Source organism: Neopelma chrysocephalum, unplaced genomic scaffold (assembly GCF_003984885.1).
Source record: "Neopelma chrysocephalum unplaced genomic scaffold, ASM398488v2 Primary Assembly neopelma1_96533, whole genome shotgun sequence".
Classification (NCBI taxonomy): domain Eukaryota; kingdom Metazoa; phylum Chordata; class Aves; order Passeriformes; family Pipridae; genus Neopelma; species Neopelma chrysocephalum.
The window spans coordinates 177141-189463 of record NW_020925179.1 but is presented as its reverse complement, the minus strand read 5'-3'; the positions used below and the strand labels follow the sequence as shown (position 1 = coordinate 189463).

General features: G+C 46.4%; 1 pseudogene; it reads left to right on the top strand.

Moving 5' to 3' along the window:
* Positions 1-1572: 1572 nt before the first annotated feature.
* The window catches only part of LOC113981416, a 23769-nt pseudogene continuing 13018 nt past the window's right edge, over positions 1573-12323 (top strand).

The window sequence follows — 12323 nt, the reverse complement described above, 5'->3', positions numbered from 1 at the left end:
TAATATATACCTTGAATTTCCTTTTTAAGAGACCTTATGTTTCAATCTGCTAATTGCTAGTTCTAAATTTAGACTAAACAATTTAGACTAAGTTATAAAATTAATGCTGGTGATCATAATACGTTTTCTATCAACTTACTAGCACACCTTCCATTCAATATAACAGATGAACAAAAAATTACACACAAGCCACACTTGAAAAATTCTGTTAAAAATAGCACACTGTAATGTATAACCTCTGCGTACATGCATGTAGAATGTCAAAAGCAACCTTTTTTGACCTTGTGAAACAGGTACCTCTTTCAAGATCTATTTTTGCTAAGTCCACATGAGAATACTTGTAAAACAAATTAGAAGTCCAGGCAGAAAAATTTTGCACCTTATTGTCTTAAAAAATTAATTTGTACTGATAACGGCCAAACAAAGAACGCTATCTTCCCCCCTTGGATTTTATTGTTCAACTTTCATAGCCTGAACAAACGGTTGACACACGTATCCACGAAGAAAAAGCGAGGTACGTTAAACTTTTTAAAACATCCTTTCAATCATCTGTTAATTTGTAAGTTACCCTGTTTTTGCAGGCTAACAGCAAGCACTGCCGGGTAGGCATGCACTCTTTTACAGTTGCTGCTGAGAGACTGCCTTCCCAGCACATGCCAGTATTTCCAAGCCCCTAATAGAAAAGCACCGCTTGAAGAATAGCCAAGTCTCAAAACAGACGCTGCTAGAACGCGGGGATGGGGGCAGGAAGAGAAATTTCACCAGGTTCAAATGGCTAACTCTTCCAGACTCTATTCTATTTACGACCCTCCCAAAAGTTCTAGAGCTGCGGGGGGAAGAACAAGATGCTCTCAAGTAGTTATTATGCTCTGTTGTGTAAATCGAGTTTGGGGGATTAAATTGGCTCACACAATGTTTTGAAAACATCGAAAGGATAAAGCAGTCACGGACATGAGTAGAGGGCTAGGAGATGCCGGCGCGTCTCTACCTCACTCCCTCCGGGACAAACGGTCCTTCCCGCCCGGACGCCTCCCCTTCCGCAGCCCACGCGCCAGCAGTGCTTGGGCTGACGTTCACCTTTACCTCTCGCACAGCTTCTAAAACCAACCAGCCGCCGAGCGCTCGAAATCCCAGCTCACTCCCTAAACGGGAGGGAGAAAGGCGCCGTTATATAAGCCCCGCAGTCCGAGACCCACCTCCGCGGTGACGGGGACCAGCAGAAATGGCGGCTGCTGTAATGGCGCCTACGCATTGCTAGGCGGAGCCGTGAGCCGAAAAACTACCACCACGCGGTCACAAGATTTCCCCCACTCTGACTAGGGAGACACAAAGGAGGCACTCAGAGGCACTCACCCGAGCTCAAGCAGAGCCAACAGAGCGCAACAGCCCCGCCACGAGAACTCCGGTCTCCCCTAAAAGCAGGCCCTGCTGCAGAGCGCTCCCCAATCGTTTTGGCGCGGCTGCTTCCGCACAGGCCACAGCAGAGAACGCCCTCACTCCTCTTCCTCTCTGCCCACCATAATTCCTCAAAACTCACCACCCCATCCACAGTTACTCAGGGTAGGCGCTAGAATGCGGCAGCGACTGCCCCCCCTCCGCCTTAGGGCGCACTCGCTAGTGCAATCTGCCTCCACCACATCGCCACTCCGGGAGCCGCAACCGGTTGGGCCGCCATGCTCACACTAAGGCCGCCAAGGCGCGACGGCTGCTGGCAGACACAGATCATCCTTTTCGCCCTTCCCTTAGAATAGATGTGGCTCCTCGGGTCCGCAGGTTGCGCCAAACCACGCTAGCTAAGGAGGAGTCACTCCCGGCCCCCTCCTTCTCCACGCAGCAGTCCCCGGACCTACCCAATTCCGCAGCCCCGGCAGCGGGGAAGAGCACTGTCTCCGCGAGAGTCCACGAAAATCCTGGGGCCCGGCGGCGACTCAGGCTTCCCGCATTTGTGTCATACAGCAGGGCCGAGAGGGGGACGATCAACATCTTCACTTCCTTCAGCCCGGCTTAACTCATCCCCCCTACCCCACCCCCAGCGCAAGCAACACCCCCTCTGAACCGCGCTTACCTGCACCCGCCGCGTACGAGAGAAAAAGGTGAGCAGCTCCCACTACCAACACGCAAATCCACCAGCACCGCCAGACGACTAGCCCAACCACCTCCTCCTCTCCCCCGTGGGGGCCCACTGCGGCCCCGTTGGGTAAGGCAGCTGCCCGTCAGGGCAAGGATGGCCTCTAGTTCGCCCCGCCCTCCGTGTGGACTACAGCGAGACAGGCCTGAGCGTCACGAAGAGAGGGGTACCATCCATCCTACACCGCCGCAGTGTGCCTGGGTTGTTTGTTTGTTTTACCTGCCTGACAGGAGCCACGAGAAGAGCGATAGGAACAGTGGAGACAATGGAAGGTAGTAAAGGAGAACGAGAGCGACCTTAGGGTTTTTTTTGAAAAAATGGCGTCTGCGAAAACCCCGCCTTCTGCTTGTTCCCTAGCACCAGAGGAGGCGGGTAGTGTTCTTGCGATGCTTAAAGCCGCGCGGGGCGCTACGCCTCCAATTGGTTGTAGAGTTGCGCGGGTTTTTTGGGGGTTGTTCGCAGAGAGCAGGTGTATTCTCCCTTTCCACCCACAACTCGGATGATGGGAGGTGGGCTGCCCTGCTAGTTCTGCCCGCTCGTTCGGCACCGCCCCTGCCTCAAGATAAGTGTGTGGGGTGGCTCGGCTGAGCGTAGGGTGTGAGGGAAGGGGCTCGGGCTCTAGTCAGCCTGTTTGAGGAGTAGGGAGGTATGTGTCTCGTCCTCGATATGACTCTCTGGTAGGGCGGGCCATCTCGTCTCAGCATCCATCGCAGTCCACTGCAGCTCGTCGGTGCCTGCAGGAATGCGGGGTGACAGCTGGCCTCACCGCCCCCAGGGGTCTTGGCACAGGGTAGCAGTGCCAAACGGGTGATAGGCTGTTTAAGGACTGCATGGACGACATGAGAAACTTACTGAAAATTTCGTGACGTGCTGGGGATTAGACCCATTTATGAGTAAACAAATGGGTTATTTTCCATAAGTAACTGTTCAGTTTTTTCTAAGTGGTGGAGTTTTGGGGTGAACTTAAAGGCAGGATAATTTTTTCTTAGCTGCAGGTTATAATGTCAGAAGACAAAAACCTTGTGGTTTTTTACTCACAGTAGTTTTTCTTTGGTGTAATTCTGTAAGGAGGTTGAGCTCCTTGGTCATCCCCCTTTAGGGGATAACCAGGTTCCAAGTGCAGTTATACAATTTAAACATGCATAGGTACTTCCAAAGCTATCAAGAAGCTAGAGCTTATTAACCACTGATGTTCTTGAGACAATGACCACAAAAATTTGGTGCTATTATAGCCAAATCCTGGACTGGATCTCTAGATAACATTGATATTTCAGGCTAGCTTTCTGTTGTCAGTTCCAAAGCTTTCATTGCATTAAATGCAGCATTACAGGCTGGGCACAGAGTGGCTGGAGAGTAGCCAGGCAGAAAAGGACCTGGGAGTTTGGATTGACGGGAAGCTGAACATGAGCCAGCAGTGTGCCCAGGTGGCAAAGAAGGCCAATGTCATCCTGGCCTATATCAGGAACAGTGTGGCCAACAGGTCCAGGGATGTGATTCTTCCCCTGTACTCAGCACTGGTGAGGCCACACCTGGAATACTGTGTCCAGTTCTGGGCCCCTCAGTTCAGGAAGGATATTGAGGTGCTGGAGCAGGTCCAGAGAAGAGCAACAAGGCTGGGGAAGGGACTCAAGCACAAGTCCTATGAGGAGAGGCTGAGGGAGCTGGGGCTGTTCAGCCTGGAGAAGAGGAGGCTCAGGGGAGACCTCATCACTCTCTACAACTACCTGAAAGGAGGTTATAGCAGGGTGGGTGTCAGTCTCTTCTCCCAGGCAACTATCAGTAAGACAGTCTTCAGCTGTGCCAGGGGAGGTTTAGGTTAGATATTAGGAAGAAATTCTTTACAGAGAGGGTAATCAGGCATTGGAATGGGCTGCCCAGGGAAGTGGTGGATTCTCTGTCCCTGGAGGTTTTTAAGATGAGACTGGATGTGGCACTTAGTGCCATGGTCTAGTAACCGCAGCGGTAGTGGATCAAGGGTTTGACTTGATGATCTCAGAGGTCCTTTCCTACCCCGCTGATTCTATGATTCTATGAAAGTGTAAAAATCACCCCTGTGGTACAAATACTTACAGATCCCAATTTGTTTATATTGTAAAGGAGGCTTCTCACTTGTGTTCTCAACAGTGCTAATGAGATGGAAGAATAACTTCTTGGGTCAATTTTTAAAGTAGACCGTGTGTGAACAGCAGCACTGATAGGAATAAAACAAACAAAAAACACTTGGAGGAGAATGGAAACTTGGCCACACAAATATGTGGCATGTTGAAGTTCCTTTGAACGATGGCTTCTTACCAGATCTAAGAGATTTTGAATATTCCATTTTGCCTGATTGCATTTTGTATGCTCCCAAAACAGAGTTTTCTGGTTTGTACTCCATACAGATTGATTCACTGGTTGATGTTAGCCAACCAGCATGTTCATTCACAGTTGCAGAAGCTCAGAGGAAAAAATACTGTAAATGAAGAAGTAACAGCCAACACTTGAGCATCTGTGCTGGTTTTGGCTGGGGTAGAGTTAATTTTCTTCCTAATGGCTGGTATGGGGTTGTGTTTTGGATTTGTGCTTGTTGACTTTGGCTGGACACCAAGTGCCCACCAAGCTGCTCTCATTCCCCTTCCCAGCCGGACAGGGGAGAGAGAATAAGATGGAAAACGACTCATAGGTTGAGATAAAGCAGTTTACTAAAGCAAAAAAAGTGAAAGTTTGCACACGTACAAGCGAAGCAGAAAATAAGGTTTATTCTCTACTTCCTATTAGCAAATGATGTCTGGCCACTTCCCGGGAAGCAGTGCTACAGCAACACGTAACAGTTTCTCAGCAGGCAGCCATTGGAAACAACAAATGCCCCCCTTCCTGCTCCTTTCCTTAGCTTTTATATCTGAGCTGACATCATGTGGTATGGAATATCCCTTTGGTTAGTTTAGGTCAGCTGGTCTGGTTGTGTCCCCTCCCAGGATCTTGCCCTCACTTGGGGAAGGAATGTTACAGTGCTGATGCTGTGCTCAGCAGTAGCCAAAACACTGGTGTGTTATCAACACCTTTCTAGCTACCAATGCAAAGCACAGCACTGTGAGGTCTGCTATGGGGGAATGAACTCCATCTCAGCCAGACCCAATACAGTGCTGAACACTGATGATGATATAGAGATGCTTTTGTTGTTGCTGAGCAGGGTTTACATAGAGCCAAGGCCTTTTCTGCTTTTTATAATGCCATGTTGGCAAGAAAGTTGGGGGTGCGTGGGAGGTTGGGAGGAGACACAGCCGGAACAGGTGCCCCAAACTGACCCAAGGGTCATTCCAGGCCATATGGTGTCATGCTCAGTATATAAAGTGGGGGGAAGAAGGAGGAAGGGGGGGGACATTTGGAGTGATGGCATTTGTCTTCCTGAGTAACTGTTACATGTGATGGGGCCCTGCTCTCCTGGAGATGGCTGAACTTGTGCCTGCCCATGGGAAGCAGTGAATTCATTCCTTGTTTTGCTTTGCTTGTGTGTGTGGCTTTTGCTTTCCCTATTAAACTGTCTTTATCTCAACCCACGAGTTTTCTAGCTTGTACCCTTCCAATTCTCTCCCCGATCCTACTGGTGGGGTAGTGAGTGAGCTAGCAGCTGTGTGGCGTTTGATTCCTGGCTGGGGTTAAGCCACGACAGTATTCCAAGAATCCTGGGAAGCAAAGTGTACTCATATGCAGATGCTGCAACTAACTGATGCGATAGATCAAATGCAGGGCATGGAATATCAACCAGTCCCTGTTCTCCATAGTAATCTTCTTCCTGGAACAAAAAACACTGTATAGGGGAATATTGCATGTTGTCTTGGAGTCCTTCTTAAACCAGAAAATGTGAAATTTTTGGTGAATTGGATGAAGTGAAGGTTCTTAGAGTATACTCAGAAAAAAGTCCTTGCTAGATTGATTGGTGAAGCTGAGAACTTTAACCTTGTTGGACAAACTGATCGTGAACAAATTGTTCCAAGACCTGTAGATGAATTAGGACAAACTCTAAGCCCTTCAAATGAAAATCTTTAAACTAGTCTTGATGAAAATAATGAATTTGCTCTAAATATTGTGATACCGTTAGAAAGTGGATACTGCAGTAGAAGATACAATTTTCATACAGCCTCAGGTTTGCTTGCTGCACATGATGAAAATGTTTTGTAACGAGAATTTGGAAATTCTTTGCCTCATCCACATGAACAAATTTCTTCTCCTGTGGAATGTTGATGGCTTTTAAAATTACTTTCCTTTGGAAGATTACTTTCTTCTGGAAGAAGGAATCCAGAGAGAGCTGGAAGAAGTATTGTCAAGGGTCATGAAGAGAAACATAGATTTAATTACTGAGAGGCTTCTACATACATCTAGAAGTTCATGTGATTCATCTTTCAATGGCACTGTAAATATACCAGCAAGCAAAAGACTTCTGAAAAAACAGTATCTGCTGGAGATTAAAATAGTACAAGTAACTTTTTACAGCATAATAGCATACATCAGACTTACAGTTCTGCAGATTTCTCTTAGGAAAATACTACCAAAGAATGGTGGAATTATATAGACCTAGTTAAGAGTGGACATACATTCCAGCACGCTTCTGACAGCAAGCTGCTAACAATGAACTAGTATGTTTTTGAAAAACTGATCCAAAAGCAGTTCAGACAGAGAATGATATGCAATCCTTTCCTTGTAGAGCAGTAGAGGCATGTGATCTTGATTTAGTTTTTCCACCTTTCACCTATATTTGTTTTCCTTGCAAAAAAAACGCCAACACTGATGTGGCAATGGATTTACCATATGTAGGATGGAAAAAGTCCTGAAAAAGATGGACTGGTGAAGAAAAAGAAGAAAACAACCCAAATGTTATAGAAACAGAAGTTTTTAATATTGTTTAAACATATCTTAAAATGGCTTTTTGCATTTCTGCAAAGTCACTGCTCCTTCTTTCTGACACCCTCTGTGAAGAACTCTTATCTCCCATGCAGGAATGTCCTGGGAAGATGTCCTGAGGTCTTCTCATTGGCCTTTGTTAACCCTTTCCTATTGGCTATTAACTCTTTACCTGATTGGTTTTTCTGTAAGACCCTGAGCCTGTAATTGGTTCCTTTTAACCCCCCTAAAAGCCTTATAAACCCCTATCCCCACAATAAACTTGCTCTTTCGTCCATCCCTCTGCAGTGGTCTGTGTGAGCTCCTTACGGGTTTGCAGGGCCACGGGTTCGCAGGGCCACGTGGTGGGGGGCAGGGGGGAAGAGCATTCACCTCTAGGTAATGGGCTGACACCCAGGGCCTGAAGGTTCCCCCTCCACCTCATCCGTGGTACACTGAAAGTTAGGAGGTTTTTTTTATTTTAACTCTTAATAGAAACCTCACAAGCAGCAATGGGTCCAGGGATATAAAGACAAAAATTTCTGATGGTTCAGTTTATCTCAAAGTAGATTTTGCTGATGATATTCTAATAAGTATGATTGGATTTTTAGTGCCTGAAATGACTATGTTGAAAAAGATACCATTTCACATCCAAAGCTTAAGGATGGTTTAGAGAAATGTCAAGGATGACTGATAGATCTCTGTTTGACTATAGAGTTTAATTTTTTTTTCCATCTAAAGCCACTGTAATAATTCTACAGGATGTAGATGCAAGGCATCTAGAATAACTGAAGAATTTTTTGAATAAATAATGTGCGCAAACTTGTAGATTATATATTGGAAAATGTTTAAGGCAAGATTTTCCCTGAAAGACTGTTGAAAATTAAATTTTAAAGTTAAGTGGTATGCCTTTTTCTCTCAGAAACAATAGTTGCAAAGTGAGAGGAGGAGATGTCTTAGCAGGAAGGAATTTACCACTTTGTTTCTTATGGGATAATATTGAAATAAACTTTTGAACTTTTTTGGCTTGATTTAAAATATTCATGTATTGATTTTCTTCTGCAAAATCCTCTATCTTCTTGACTGGTGATCTGGGTTAGCAGACTGTCAGGAAATGGATAATAAAGAACAAATCAGCTCATTCTTACACTTTTTTCAAGGATGAATATTTACCTAATTTTTAAAAGGTAGCTATAGGACACAACCGACCTTGTCTTGCAGTAAAGTGGTTGAGTACATTTAAACAATCATTGTTTAGATGCAGTCACTTCCAATAATGCCAAGAACCTACACTGTAGAGAAATGAAAGATTATCTTCTAAATATTCACATGAGGAAAAAAGTGTATATATAAATGGAATAAAAAGCTATGTACTTATTTAAAAAAAAACAAAACTAACCCCTCCAGATGTTTCTAACATCACTTACTTAACAGAAAAGAATGATTGTATCATATAGGGAATCTATTTTTTGGCATGTAAAGCATTACTAATCATTTTGAACCCATGACCATCCTTATTCATTATCTCTTCATGTTTACTAGTCTAACCTTTTCACAATGTAGTCAAATAGTTGTTGTGTTCCAAATATGTTGTATGTGTATACTTAGGTTGTACATGCATACTTACATCGGCCTTAATTTTGAATTATTTTTAATGTCTACTTTTAGATTGTATTTTAAAAGAAACAATGAAAACTTTTTGGTGGAAGCTCTTTAGTCACTTTCAAATGATAATCTATGCCCTATCTGTGTGTATAGAGTATCAGAAATGGTTTGCTTGGTTTTGTTCTTTCCTTGATTTTTGGTGTTGGTTTTTTTTATTTTTGCAAAGAATGTAAAATTGGTAGTTAGGAGAGGAGTTGGTTTGTTGTTTGTGTTTTTTATTGGACTGTTAGTATCTTCTTTGGTAACCTTGTCTTTATCCAAATAATAGATGTTAGACCATGGGAAAAATGGAGGGAGGTAGAAGAGGGGAAAGCTTTGTAAAGCATGAGGCTTTAAAGGTTTTATTTCATACAGGTAATAAATGTATGAATTCCTTGGTCTCTTACCTCCCTCTCCTCCCTTTTCTTTCTCAAAAGAAAACCTGAGCAAACCATGACCCTGCAAGGCATCTTTGGATTCTTATTTTCTGAGAGACTGTATTGGATCTCGCTGGGATGGAGTTAACTTTCCTCATATTGCTTTGCTTTGTATTTGTAGCTAGAATGGTATTGCTAACATGGATGTTTTGGCTACTGCTAAGCAGTGCTCACACAGCATCAAGGCTGTCTCTCCAACCCCACCCTGCCCCCAAAGGCTGATAGGCTGGGGGTGGGCAAGAGGCAGGGCCACGCAGCACCTACAGGATGACCAGGGGATCAGACCCAGCCAGCATGGATTTAGGAGGGGCAGGTCCTGCCTGACCAACCTGATCTCCTTCTATGACCAGGTGACCTGCCTGGTGCATGAGAGGAAGGCTGTGGATGTGGCTACCTAGACTTCAGCAAAGCCTTTGACACCATCTCCCATGGCACACTCCTGGAAAAGCTGGAAGCCTACAGCATGGACAGGTGCACTCTGCTGGATTAAGAACTGGCTGGATGGCCGGGCCCAGAGAGTGGTGGTGAATGGTGCTGCACCCAGTTGGTGGCCGGTCACTAGTGGTGTCCTCCAGGGATCAGTGTTGGGCCCAGTCCTGTTTAATATCTTTATTCAGGATCTGGACAAGGGGATCAAGTCTACCATTAGCAAATTTGCAGATGACCCCAAGTTGGGCAGGAGTGTTGATCTGCTGAAGGGTAGGAGGGCTCTGCAGAGGGACCTGGACAAGCTGGATAGATGAGCCGAATCCAACGGTATGAGGTTCAACGAGGCCAAGTGCCAGGTCCTGCACTTTGACCACAACAACCCAATGGAGCACTACAGGTTGGGAACAGAGTGGCCGGACAGCGGCCAGGCAGAAAGGGACCTGGGGGTACTGATTGACAGCAGGCTGAACATGAGCCAGCAGTGTGCCCAGGTGACCAAGAAGGCATCCTGACCTGTATCAGAAATAGTGTGTCCAGCAGGACCAGGGAAGTAATTCTTCCCCTGTACTCAGCACTGGTGAGGCCACACCTCGAGTACTGTGTCCAGTTCTGGGCCCCTCAATTCAGGAAGGATATTGAGGTGCTGGAGCATGTCCAAAGAAGGGCAACGAGGCTGGTGAAGGGTCTGGAGCACAAGTCCTATGAGGAGCAGCTAAGGGAGCTGGGGTTGTTCAACCTGGAGAAGAAGAGGCTTGGGGGAGACCTTATCACTCTCTACAACTACCTGAAAGGAGGTTGTGGTGGGTTGACCTTGGCTGGATGCCAGGTGCCCACCCAGCCACTCTATCACTCCCCTTCCCAACCAGACAGGGGAGAGAGTAAGATGGAAAACAACTTGTGGACTGGGATAAGGCAGTTTATTAAAGCAGAAGCAAAACAAAAGCTTGCACGCACAAAAGCGAAGCGAAAGATAACAAGGTTTATTCTCTACTTCCCATGAGCACCAATGGCCAGCCACTTCTGAGAAGCAGGGCTTCAGCCCACGTAACAGTTCCTCAGCAGGCAGCCATTGGAGACAATGAATGCCTGCCTTCCTGCTCCTTGCCTTAGCTTTTATATCTGAGCTGACATCATATAGTATGGAATATCCCTTTGGTCAGTTTGAGTCAGCTGGCCTGGTTGTGTTCCCTCCAAGGATCTTGCCCTCACTTGGGGAAGGAATGTTACAGTGTTGGTGCTGTGCTCAGCAGTAACCAAAACACTGGTGTGTTATCAACACCCTTCTAGCTACCAATGCAAAGCACAGCACTGTGGGGGCTGCTGTGGGGAAATGAACTCCAGCTCAACCAGACCCAATACAGAGGTTGTAGCCAGGTGGGGGTCCATCACTTCTCCCAGGCAACTAGCAACAGTCTTAAGCTGTGCCAGGGGAGGTTTAGGGTGGACATTAGGAAGAAGTTCTATGCAGAAAGAGTGATTGGACATTAGAATGGGCTCCCCAGGGAGGTGGTGGAGTCCCCATCCCTGGAGATGTTTAAGAAAAGACTGGATGTGGCACTTAGTGTTGTGGTCTAGTTGACCAGGTGGTGTTAGGTCATAGGTTAAACTCAATAATCTCAGAGGTCTTTTCCAACCTAGTTGATTCTGTGATTCTGTAACTGCCATCGAAGTCTGCTCATATGTTAGCAGGCAGAGTGGACTAGTTTCTGCTCACTGGACTTAAGTCTTGACCAGGAAGTTATGGTTTTGAGAGACTATGTGGCAGCTCTGGAAGAGCAGGTTGGTGACCTAAAATGTGCACAGAGCTTAGAGCAGGCTGTGTTAGCTGCTCAAGAAGAACACTACCAGGTACTCCAACACATCATAGAATGCTTGGTGGTGCGTATCACTGGTAAACAGCATCAGGCGCAGGGTAAAAGTAAGGTCTCGCCTTCCTGGGTTCGTGCCCTTATTAAGGATCCCTCATGGGATCCCGGGAGGTGGGATGGAAGTGTTTGCATGGGGTCCACAGACTCTGGGGCTGTATTTGAGCCTGACCCAGTAGCTGCTGGGTGAGTAGCGGCCCAGCCCCTACTACAAGTCGGGGGGCGGCTGAATTTGCCACATGAGGGGGTACAAGTCACACGGACTTACACCCCAAAAGAGTTACGGCAGTTCTTAGACAGTTCTTATCAGCAGAAGCCTGGGGAGTGCGTACTAGCATGGCTTCTGCGAGTGTGGGACAGTGGGGCTCTGTTTGTTCCCTTAGTTGTGACTAACAAGGATTTGCTGACTCCCATAGCTTCTGATCATGGGATTTAAAGAGAGTATGTCCAGCTTTGAAACATGAAGGGCCTTGATGGATGGGAAATCTTAGCCCCCACCCTGTATCAATGGCTATGTGCCGCGGTCTTGGCAGCATATGCTGACCTTGCTGAGCTGATATTGTCTCTCCAGACCTGGTATATGATAGAGGAAGGTGTTAGTTTGTTATGGCAGATAGGGGTAGCTCATGCCCTGACTGCAGGGTATGATCCTGATGCTCTTCTGCTGACAAGAGATATTAAAATGCAGTTCATAGATGGAGCACCTGATGATTTGAGATCTAGGCTTTTACTGATGGGCGCAATTACTGAGAGCACTATAGGTGGTTTTGCACGTTCCCTGAGGGAGACGGGACTTCTGGCTGTTAGACCGGCTGTGCAAGTAGTGAAAGATGCTAAGCCGGCAAAGCCGAAGAAGCCCCCCTTGGGGATCGCCACATCTGAAATGTTCTGCCACTGGAAGAGGCTGGTGTGGGCGGAGAGCTCAGGAACACATGCAAACGACCAATATGATCAGGCAAAATG